Source organism: Penaeus chinensis, chromosome 1, assembly GCF_019202785.1.
Source record: "Penaeus chinensis breed Huanghai No. 1 chromosome 1, ASM1920278v2, whole genome shotgun sequence".
In the NCBI taxonomy this organism is placed as follows: Eukaryota; Metazoa; Arthropoda; class Malacostraca; order Decapoda; family Penaeidae; genus Penaeus; species Penaeus chinensis.
In genome coordinates, this window is record NC_061819.1 from 8,420,053 (window position 1) to 8,432,552 (window position 12,500).

The 12,500-nt window shown below is 40.2% G+C and overlaps 1 protein-coding gene across 2 annotated transcripts in view; it reads right to left on the reverse strand.

Annotated features, from left to right (window-relative positions):
- Window positions 1–6,739, reverse strand: part of LOC125044507 (serine/threonine-protein kinase Warts-like) — an 18,668-nt gene extending 11,929 nt beyond the window's left edge. The window contains exons 1-2 of one of the 2 annotated variants that reach the window (XM_047641237.1): window positions 6,596–6,739; window positions 4,816–5,260 (exon numbers count right to left, since the gene is read on the reverse strand). The gene's annotated coding sequence lies outside the window, so the exon portion shown is untranslated. Of the gene's footprint in view, window positions 1–4,815; window positions 5,261–6,156; window positions 6,529–6,595 lie in introns of those variants that run through there. The other variant, XM_047641308.1, reaches the window with a different exon arrangement.
- Between the last annotated feature and the right edge of the window lie 5,761 nt (window positions 6,740–12,500).

Genomic DNA, 12,500 nt, shown 5'->3' on the forward strand with positions numbered 1-12,500 from the left:
ACAAAACTCCTCACATAATAAATGACAAGAATCCAAACACAGTTCACAAAAGAGAGGAAAAAAGTTAAGAAAGATAGAAAGAAAGACAGAAAAAAAGGAACATATCCAACAAGCTGTTACTGTCTGTCTGTCTATACAATACACAGCTTAAAGGAAATGTTGAAGAGACAGCATTCCACCAATGAAAACAAAAGCTTGCCAACATGAAGTAATCCTTATCAAAAGCATGCAATAGCCTATATCAATGATAAACTTTAAAGCTGTATTTATGTATGTATGTATGTATGTGTATGTATATATGTATGTATACATACACATACACACATATATATATACATATATATATATATATATATACATATACATACATACATAGATAGATAGATACATATATATATATATATATATAATTATAAACCTAGTAAGCTCAATTCATATAAAAGAATGTATACCACTGTCATGAACAAACATGTAAATGACCCCCCCCCCCCTTGAACATATTACACTACATTAACCCCCCCCCCACACACACACACACACACACAAAAATACTACTAGTAGAACTGAAAGTTACATCCCTCTAGATGGACAAACATATGAAAATATGTTTGAGTAACTTAAGCACACACTGTGAAAAAATATATAAATTAATGAACACCCCTCCAATGACAGGTATGTGCAAAAATCACAGAAAAAGAAAAGAAAAAAGAAACGAAAAAGAAAGGAAAAAGAAAAAAGAAAAGAAAAAAGAAAACACAAGTGCACATACATACACATATTTTCATTAATAACATGTCTGCACCCCTCAATCACACAAGTATATAAGTTAATATACATAACCATTAGTAACCTGAATATGTTACAGAATAAATACAAATCCCAGTAAGTGTAAATTTATCCATGTGGTTACAAACAGGACAACATGCTCCCTTACAAATACATACACATACAATCCCAATAACATCATCATACCGAACAAGACCATCAATTCAAAACATACCCACACACAAGGTCAATGACACAGAAATACAAACATGCATTCACAAGCCCACACAATCAAAAAACTTACAGTCAATCAAAATAAAATATACAGATTAAATATGTGAATGCAACAGAATACCTATACTCCAAAATTCCCTAATGCTGTGGTACGGCAACATTCTTTTTGGCAATTTCTGAACTCCCATTACCCTAAATTCCTTGACAAAATATTCAAATTTGCAATGTCCCTGAGCCATCTATTTTACACTGTAAAATTCAGGTTGTTTACCTCAATACAACCACAGGAAATTCCAGAATTCACACACAATCAACATTCTTCTCTAGAAATTGCAAGACAATTTGAAGGTTCTCCCCGTCTAAAATGTTAACAATATAGATGGGGCAAACTATAAAACAGATTTATGTATATAATCATAAAGACCCATTCTTCACTAAAAGCATCATAATAACTAAGATGCATCTATTCCAAACCACAAAAATCATTGCCTACTATATATATATATATATATATATATATATATATATATATATATAATTAGTTTTATGCCAAACAGAAAACAATGTGCAGGAGCTTAACAACACAAACAAAGAAATAACTGGCATCTGTATCAAACTTCCAATTATCTTAAGTTCAGATCAACAACAATGCCATTTTCAAGAAAGAGCTGATAAGCTGAGTGACATCTCATAACCACCATGAAATCTGAAACTTCAAGCTGGTAATTTAGGAACAACTGTTTTGTGTCTTGCCTGCAAATGGACTGCTCACACATGGATACTTTATAAACTTTATGCTGCTCTTCCTACTACAGCAATAAAACCAAGTAAACCCATGACTGGTGCTATACCAGATTTTTATTTGGTTTAATAAACAACCTGATGTTCATGAATATCCTTTGACAACTATAATAAACTGTAGATTCATTCATTACCTCATGATATATTTGAAATTCAAACAAAAGTACAAAATTCCACTTTGAAGACTAAGGAAATTATTATTATTTTATTTTTTTTTATAAACAAAAAAACAAGAAATCTGACTGTAGCAAGACTCATTTACCTAATATTACGATTATAGCAACAACTTTAATACCAAGTGTGCTATTCAATAATGAAACAAGGTCAATGACCTTAAGCCTACGTTCACTGCACAAATTAAATTTTCCATAGCTAACCTCAAATATATTCAACTATGATTAATCTATACCTTTCAGGATTACCCGTGTGTTAACCTCCACAAAAAGAGAACAAGTAATCTGTGTATCTGAACAAGTTAGACAAAACAATTCAACGTCCTTCCTGCATAACTTGCAACTATGTTCATCTCCACATATCATAAAAAATACTAGGGATATCATAAGAACTAAAACAAACATAATATTAATATCATAAAAAAATGACAGATTCCAATCATATGGGCAGTCATATGATTGGCCAAGATAATGAGAAATACCACACTGCAGAATCTTGAAAACCTTCAACAGCATTCTGATACTGACTGACACTTTATATTGTATAACCCACAATAAAATCTGATAATAGCAAGAACACAAGGAACACCGGCCATGATAATACATACCACCCCCCCTACCACCACCAATATCCATAAATATAATGGGAGGGAAGAAATAAATACAAAAAAAAAAAAAAAAAAAAAAAAAAAAAAAAAAAAAAAAAAAAGGTATAACAGCAGCATAATACTACAGACTAAAAAAGTAGTTCTGAAGAAAACAGCCCATGGCAACCACACTAACTTTCATTAACTGCTGTGTTATTAGGAATTCCAGAGTATTGTGCAATAAAAAATAATGTTATGCTAACAGTAAAAATAACAAACAACAAAGAACAACAATGATAATCATGATAGATGACAAAAAAATCAACCAAATCAGGTGACACACAACTATGAAAGAAAAGAAAAGAAAAAAAATGGGGGGATTGAAAAATTCCACCAACTCATTGTTATTAAGCAATCAATCAAATTTCCACATAAAAAAAAAAATAAAACACACCAACTATATGCAAGACGGATAGACATATAAGCTCAAAATTATAACTACAAAAAGTTGACTATACAAGCCAAACAAAATAATGATCAAAAAGCAATTTTTAAATCATTCATAATAGTAATTAAGGTAATAATACAGAAACATTACTTATAAAATGGCAAAAGTACTGAAGGCAATAATCCTATATAACAGTTCAATGAACATGATCATACTCTCCTTCAACACTGTTAATGGTCATCAACCCAGCAGCAGCACTAAATAAAGTAATGCTAACTATTTTCCTAACTTTACAATTTCACCATAAATGCTACAATCACTGTCTAGTTACTAGGAAAATCAATCTTCTATTACCATCACTATCAATACTACTTTTACTATTATATCATTACTGACAAAAGAAACATCCTCATCATCAACTAAGCTGAAAATCATTATAACATTACAAAAAAATAACAATAATAAATCACTGAACTGATAAAAAGCAAAGTCAAGAGAATGAAACAGCACAAATGTATAATAGCTTTAATTGCATCAAGTATGATAAATAACTTCCCTACCACTGTTCTATATAAAGGGCTGAAAAGCACTGAATTCCAAACAAGGCCAATGCCATCACAAGCATTGTTCTGAATGAATGTCAACAATTAATCACAGTCTAGATACCTACAACAGTGCTTATTTAAAGACAATAACCCACCACATAAAGAATGTCAACATCAAAACAGATATCCCAAGACAAGTATATCTCTTATGGTACCTTTCCTAATAGCTATAACTGAATATAAATAGACAAGAGGAACAAGACTAGACCCTAATTGTAACTTATCTTACTTGTATCTATGCATGATGCATGCATAAATGTATAAATGTATAAATGTATGTATGTATGTATGTATGTATGTGTGTGTGTGTGTGTGTGTGTGTGTGTGTGTGTGTGTGTGTGTGTGTGTGTGTGTGTGTGTGTGTGTTGGCTCAGCTCTATAAAAAAAAAAAAAAAAAAAAAAAAAAAAAAAAAAAACACATTGCACTCTAGATTTACACACAGGTTATAATTCTAAATTTATTCATTCACCCACTCACTCACACAGACCCAAAGAAACAGACAAATTGTAAGATACATGTATGTATGAAATATATATATATATATATATATAATACACTCACTCTCTCTCTCTCTCTCACTCACTCACTCACTCACTCACTCACTCACTCACTCACTCACTCACTCACTCACTCACTCACTCACTCACTCACTCACTCACTCACTCACTCTCTCTCTCTCTCTCTCTCTCTCTCTCTCTCTCACACACACACACACTCACACACACACACACACACACACACACACACACACACACATATATATATATTTATATTAGATTTATATTTTTAATACATACACATAAATACATATTCTTATTGAAAGAAATGCATATGAACATAAATAAATTTCTGTATAAACAAATAAAAAATAACATACACTCTGATAAGAAAATAAACAAATATTTACAAATGGACAGATATATACAGATACAGACCTAATATAAACCAAACCTTTAGTTCTACTGTACAGTTCCCACCTTCATTATATGACAAATCAGCATCAATTTCACTTTTTTCATTAACATTACCCTAAGACTACCACCATGACCTTATTACCATTTCTCTAAGAGCAATTATCAGTGACCCCCTCCCTCTCCCCTTCTCCCCAACAGTAATAAGCATCATCTTCCTGGTACCTAATCAATAATGAAGACTTGGACCCTGCCCCAAGCAAAACAGGAATGTGTGACTTCTTACTCACCCGTCAGACACAGAAGGCTCCCAAAGTACTGTTGTGTTGAACAGATGCCTTTCCTCTCACTGGCACATAGTTCAATTCCACTAGACTTCCAGGCCACTTTTCAAGGATTCAAATCGCACACACAAACACACGTAGAGATATGTAAAAATAACGGCAATAACAACAATCCACTTGGTCCACACGGGAGCGACTCTAGTTTCATACCACAGGGTACTGTAAACGCGGCATCACTTCACAGCACTGGCACTAGATCAGGCTTTCTCGCACCATGATAGATGGATATCGCGTTTTATGGGAGGATTTGCGAGATCCCTGCTGCTGGACGGAAGCAATGGCACACTTCCTCGATAAGGCACTACAGAGCACTGCACACACACACACACACACAGACACACGTCGCCCTCTGCACTTCTGCCGCCTGTGGAACCTTGCAACGTATGGCTACCTGCAAAGTAAGGAAGAGAATGGTATGTATCAGAGAGGAACTATGAAGAGGTTCCTAATGCATATCTAAGCCTGTTGACTTCATCAAAACTTCTATGGATATTTTAATGGTCATTATAATGATTCAACTTTTAAAACAATACTACAGGTTCATTTCCCCCAAAAATGACCACCTGTAATACTTCCCCCCTAGAGAACAGCAAAAAGTATGGAACATTTCAAAGTCAATGTTGTCCACAAAAACAACACAACTGAGCTACTCTTAACCTTACAGCAACCCAGCCACTAACTAGGAAGTAAGACATATATTGCACAGAAACACAAAACAATAAACAATAAAAAAAAACAAAAAAAAACTAGACACTGTATACATTCAAAACTGGACCTAAAGAAAGCACAAATCAAGGTATAAACTAAATACTAATGCAACAGCAAAGGATATCTATGCAACACTACATATCAATGACATCTAAACTGCAGATTTTGTTTTTATCTACAACACAAAACAACCTAATCATCTTGATTAATTCAAATAACAGACAACAAAATAGATAATTACATGTGTATTGAAATCAACAATACCTACTAATAAAGGAAATGTCAGCAAGATATATCAAAATAACATAAGATAATACACAAACCTATTGTATAAATGAGCAAATATATATATGTGAATAATACAAAACATATATAAACATTAATAAATAAATAATACATCAATATATATCATTTAATAACAAATACAAATATTTAGACAATAAAATATAAATCAACTCATCGCGTTTCCTTTTGCAGTAACTTCCAAAATCACATTAGATAAAAGAAAATTAGATTGAGAGAAAGAAATATGGAAAATACGAAGAAAAAAAACATTAGGAAGATGCTGTGTTTACGAACCAAAATATGCAAGATTGAAGTCCTCCTGCCCACTTCTCTTGCTCTCACTCTTATTTCACACTTCCCACTCCCTCTCGCACTTCTCCTTCGTGCTGGGACTTCGTGAATTATGCAAAATATAAACAAAAATAGCGAGAGAAGGCTGGTTCGCGGAGGCTTGTTCCCTCTCCGCGAAAAGTCTCATTTTCACCCACGATTCGAGGCATTAACACTCCCAACGCCTCTTCCACAGTCAGTTCAACCTCTGAAGTCGCACGGAGAAGCCTCGCAAGCGCACTAAAGGGCTTCAAAAACGCCCAAAAAAGCTTTTATATTTTCCATTCGGGATCTGAAGCTTCGACGCCATTTTGAAGCTGAGAATCTCCTTCATCGCAAGTTTCTCGGCCTTTTGGCGACTAATTCGCGTTTATTTCGCCTCTCGGCCTTTCCTCTGACTTACCTCCTTTTCCTCTCGACCTCTGGACTTGGAGAATCTCCCTCGATAATCAAGAAAAGTCGGTAATTAATCCAGTTAAAAGCCATAGGTTCAGGCACTCACCTCACACTCACTCAAGTAACATGAAGAAACTTCTATGTAGACACGGGAGCTTTGTTACGCCTCCTCCCATTGGCCGAGGGAGAGATCCCGCCTCCGACTGGCTCGCGGGACAAGGACTCTCACGACGGCGGCCAATCAGCGAGGGGATTACACCGCGCGCAAATATTCATCGGTGGAATGCGGGCGAAGAGCGTTTGCGAACAGTGGAATGCGGCGGCGATGTCGGGCTGCGGGAGGCAGACGATGACGGCGCTCGTGGGGCCAGGACCTCGCGCCCGCGCCTCCCTCGCCGCCTCTTTCCCCCCTTCGCGGCCTTCGCGCCCCTTCTCGGCTCTTTCCCCCTTCGGCGGCCTTCGCCTCTCCTCCGTCGCCTCCCTCTTCTCTTCTCTCTCTCGCCCCTTTCGCTGCCTCACTCTCCTCTTCTTCTCTTTCTCCCCTTTGGAGGCCTTCGCCTCTCCTTCGCTTCCTCCCTCTTCTTCTCTTTTCTTCTCTTTCCTCTCCTTTTTGCGGCCTTCGCTTCTCTTCATTTTTTTTTTTTTTTTTGATGCACTGATACCCTCTTTAAGGGCGAGTTCTCTTTTCTTGCCTTTTTTGTCTCTCTTCTCTTTCTATAATTTTTTTTTCTTCCTATTTTCTCACTTTTCTTCAACTTTCTGCTCTTAACTATTTCTTCTCATTTCTACCGCGTTCTTTTATGTTCTATTTGTTCCCCGGCAAGCGTTCAGAGATCTTTTTATTTCTTTTCTCTTACATATCTGAATTATTTTTTGTTCCGTTATCTCCTACGCGTCCTCTTCCATTTTGTTTATTTTCTCTTTGCATTTTGCACCTTGATGTTTACATTCCATCATCGGATTCTGTTGTTTTGTTTCTCTCTCTCTCTCTCTCTCTCTCTCTCTCTCTCTCTCTCTCTCTCTCTCTCTCGTCTTTATTATCCTGTCTCTTCCCCCTGCCCTTTTACCAGGGGAGTGTGAAGGGAGGGAACCCGGGACCGTGAAGTCGATATTATTCGCAAATTCCTTTCCTGACCAATATCCTTGATAAGCCCACTTTTAATATCCCGGTTTTTTTCCCTTCTCTCTCTCTCTCACTCTCTCTTCCCCTCCTCTGTCTCTCTCTCTCTCTCTCTCTCTCTCTCTCTCTCTCTCTCTCACTCTCTCTTCCCCTCCTCTGTCTCTCTCTCTCTCTCTCTCTCTCTCTCTCTCTCTCTCTCTCTCTCTCTCTCTCTCTCTCTCTCTCTCTCTCTTTCTCTCTCTCTCTCTCTCTCTCTCTCTCTCTCTCTCTCTCTCTCTCTCTCTTTCTCTCTCTCTCTCTCTCTCTCTCTCTCTCTCTCTCTCTCTCTCTTTCTCTCTCTCTCTCTCTCTCCATGTCATGAATTCTTCAACTTTTTCTTTTACTTGAAGGGAAATCAATACATTTATAATTCAATAAGTGTAATGGTATCTCTTGATTAGTATGCGTTGATAAGATCATGATAATGCTACCGATAACGTTTATATATAACTGCATACAAGAAAATACACAAATACATATTTGATAAGCCAGCGCATTTGTCAGCATTGTCAACATCAAGATAAAATGAAAATAATCTTTATTATGGATACAACTGCATGTTTTTTTTTCTTTTTTTTCATTCGAGAAACATTAACATTCCAGCGATCGGCGATGTATTTCAGAACCATGTATCTATCTGTATGTGGAAAGGATCTGTTTTTTTTCTCTCCCTTTTTTTTTAAATCTTCCATCCATTTTTCAAAATTCTCCGTCCTCTTGTTAGGTTACCGTTGAGTATTTTTTTTTTTGTCTTATTCTCCGATACTTTCGCTCCTTCGTTGATGTAATTGAAGTGTTTTTCTTTATCGAGGTTTGAATTGCAGTCGTGGTGATATGAAGGTGTCTGCTCTCTCTCTCTCTCTTTCTCCTTCCCTCTCCCTCTTTCTGTCTGTCGTCTGTCTGCCTCTCTGTCCCTCTCTCTCTCTTTCTCGCTCGCTCTTTATCTATCGATCTCTATATCTTCCTGTTTTTCTACCCATTTGTTTCTCTTTCTTTCTCTGTTATGATCTCTCTCATCCTGACAGTTTTCCTGTTTGCTTTTTTACGCTTTTTCCCTGTGTCCCCCAAGATCTCTCTTTCTCTCTCTCTTCCCTCCTCTCTTTCCATCTGTCTGTCTGTCTCTCTCTCTCCCTTTTTCCTTCACGGAGGAAAGAATCTGGGATTTGTTTTGTAGAATTCTGTGGTCTGTACTCTTAAAACTCGGCCGCCAGTGTCCTTCAGCGTCCTTAGCGTTGTTCCACTCTTAACTGTTGCGTACGTACACATAATTTTACCATATGTGGCCTTCGCGCCGGCCATCTCTCTCTCTCTGTCTGTCTGTGTTTTCTCTTTCTCTCTCTAAATCTATCTATCTCTGTCTCTCTGTATTCTTCCTCCCTCTCTCTCTGTTTACATATTTATCTCTTTCTAAATCTATCAATCTATCTCTGTTTGTCTTCCCCTCTCTATCTATTTCTCTTTCTCTTTCTATCTAAATCAATCTATCTCTATCTCTCTGTTTGTCTTCCTCTCTCTCTCTCTCTCTCTCTCTCTCTTTCTCTCTCTCTCTCTTCACTCCACCTTTACCAGCATCATCATCTTCTTTACGGTGAATGAGACAGTCAGGTGTTTTGAGAGAGTCACTGGCTCTTGGCGGAGAGGACGCGTGCATAACACTATGGCATTTCGCCTTTTACTTCCTTAAGTCAAACAGAATGTTAACGTTCGATTCTCGTGCCCACTTCGTGCCCTTTCGTTCCCACTGGCATCCCGTCGGCTTTTGGTTCTAGTGACACCTGTTTCGAATGGAAATGTGCAGGGAAACTGGTGGGAATGTATTGGGTGTTTTTTTTATTTTTTTTTATTCAGATGGAATCTTTTGTTACGTCACCGCGTGTTTCATTTCCTTGTATTCTTCCCGAGTTATGTGGTGTCTTCAGAGGACTCGCTTGTATTTACTTTTTTACTCTCTCTCTCTTTATACAAAAACTTAAATATGTTCATATGTGCGCGCGCGCACACACACACACACACACACACATACCTATATGTGAGTGTGTGTATATATGTATGGTAACACCTATGTATGTATCTATGTATGCATTTAAGTGTGTTCAGTATGTACATTTTTGGTAGGCCTTTGTAAGTGTCCGTGCTAGTTTGACAGAAAAAATAATATGCAAACATCTAACAAATACCCTATGGTAAAACCGCCTGTGTCCAAGGCGTTGGAAACAACTCGGATCAAGAACCAATATATCCCTCGCAACGGCCGCGTGTGACATTGTCAAAAAGGCCAAACAACAATACGCCGCCAAAGCATGTACTTAGGTAAGACCTCCTGTGTGGCAACAGTCTTTAAAGATTAGGCAAGAGCTCAGTATTTAGGACATGAGTCCTCCCCGAAGGGCTCTGGACTCCTAGCCTTTACCTGCGCAAACCCTTTGGAATAAGCGGGCAGGATCAGCGGCCAGCGCTAGACGAAGCAGAGGGCATCTAGGACTGTGTTTCTCTCTGAGAAGAGTTCAGAAAATGTGAGGCATCTACTTGTCTGGTGCTTGGTATCGTGGCCGACAGCCAATACTGGCAACGACGACATTTGTTGTGGCCGCGTGTCTGTGGACGCTTTGCAGCTCTGTGCCTTCTTACACCGATTTAAAAGAAGGCGCTGAATGAGGAAATGCCCAAGATAAGAGCCAGAATGTGTTTATTCGTGGATGTCCTGTTTGGAAATACCCGGTGTCCACATTTTCTCCGGCCGTGCGCGTGTACACCACACCACGGAATGTACACATGGCTGGGCGGAGCTACATACAGGTATGCGGGCACTCACACACGCGCACACACATACACACTCACACACACACCGAGCCGTCCCGCCACCCCAGCACGTGCGTGTCTCCGCCGCTGCTCCACACGGACAATGGAACGTCGTTCGCCCCCGGCCATCTCCTCCCTCGGACACGTCTCGGGCCTCTCTCACGCTATGATGGAGGAGGCGCTGCACGGCGGCGCACGGGTCCAGGGGCCTCAGCGGGCGCCGGGAGACCTGCGGACGGAGGCTTCGTTCATTCGACGTCGTGCGGTTGTGGAGCTAGTCCTTGGGGACCGAAGCAGGCAGGCGTGCTGCTCTCCGGATACAACCAAAGAAATCAACGCGTTTCTGATAAGAGATTTAAAACATCTGATGCGATTGGACAGGGAAGCTACTATCACTTTACACACAGGCGCGTCCTTGACTCAGCGTCGTTGATAGTGGCTTGCCCTTGACTAATTTATGCTCAACATTATGAGCAGTAACCTGTGCATGGCCACAGTTTCAGCATTATGGGGCCTACCTCCATTCTCCCCTTTGGTTATTGAACAAATTCCACCAGTGTTTTGAACAAGGGCGCCGCTGACCGCAAGTATGTTACCTGCTCCAGAACAAACATCATAAATCTTGGAGGCCTGGCATGAGCGAGGCGGAATACCAGAGAGTGTCAGGCTGGAAGGCCACGGTACCATGGGGTTGCGAGGGGCGGGCGGGGGGGGGGGGGGGGGGGCGCTGGGTCAGCCAGGTAGAGCAGGTGTTGGCGAGTACACCAGTCCGCGGCCTTGACTTCCCCATACCTGCGAATACTTTGTTCGTCGCTGCCCCGGGAGGCGAGACGGCCATATTGCAAGCAGCGCGTTCCTCGAGAGGTCTTGCGGCCGAGCGATGACTCGGTCAGATAGGCTGATGGTCGCGGAGGAATTTGCGGCTGGGATTCATTTCAAGCTGGCGCTCCCAAGGGGTGCGGGGCTGACCTGCTCGCAAGGATAATGCCAGCTGACCTCGCCGTGACCTCAGCCCTCACCTGGCCGCCCAGCCAATGCGCAGATTAAGTCCGGCCGAGGCGTGGCGGCAGCAGAAGTATTTGACGAACAGCTGCGCACCGGACGACACCCTGGGGCACGCCGCGCCGGCTGCCACGCTCGTTCGCGATTCAAACCGATATTTACATATCGACCGATCGCTCGCTGCCGTTTTAGGCGCCGTGAAATCGGGAGGAGGGCCCTCGTGGTAATGAATGGAGTCAAAAGGAGAATTTCACAGCCCTAGTTGCACATTTACAATGTTACCATCCAAATGCGGCAATAAAACCGCAGTGCACGATCCTTTGACAAGTACTGTCGAACTCAAAGCTATCAATAAAGCAGTGAGATAAGAGCTGTTGCATCTGCACCTTGCACTGAGATGCTGACAAGGCGGCAATAACACTCAGAAAGATAGTTCGCTAGATCTCACAAAAAGCCTTTTATCTTCGAAAATAGACATGGCATTTAGATACCACAAGAAAGGGGAAAAGAGAGAGGTGAAAACGAAATAAACCGTCTTGACTTCATCACCCAGGAAGAGTTGCATGCGGCAGACATGCTGCGCGTATGTCTCTGCTCGCCCGGCCACTCGCTCGCGTCTCCTGCGTGTGGCGGCTGCCCTGGCTTCTTCCATCAACAAGGACGTTTTTTCTTGTCTTGCGAAACTTTAAGGAGAATTCTTGAGAAGATTATCTGAATATGTCCCGCGTCTCTCTCACTCCCTTCCTTCTCTGTCTCTCTCCCTCACTCTTTTTCCCCGTCAGTGTCCAGATACTGCGTTTTATGACGTGTATTATGCTGAACGAATGTATATGACACGAACCAAGCATTTTAAAATTTGCCATTTGCGTCTGCATAGCTCGTGACAAAAAAGTCATATTGCATAAACAGACAAATCAAGTGAGTGATAAAGAGAGAGAAAGAAGAAAATCGT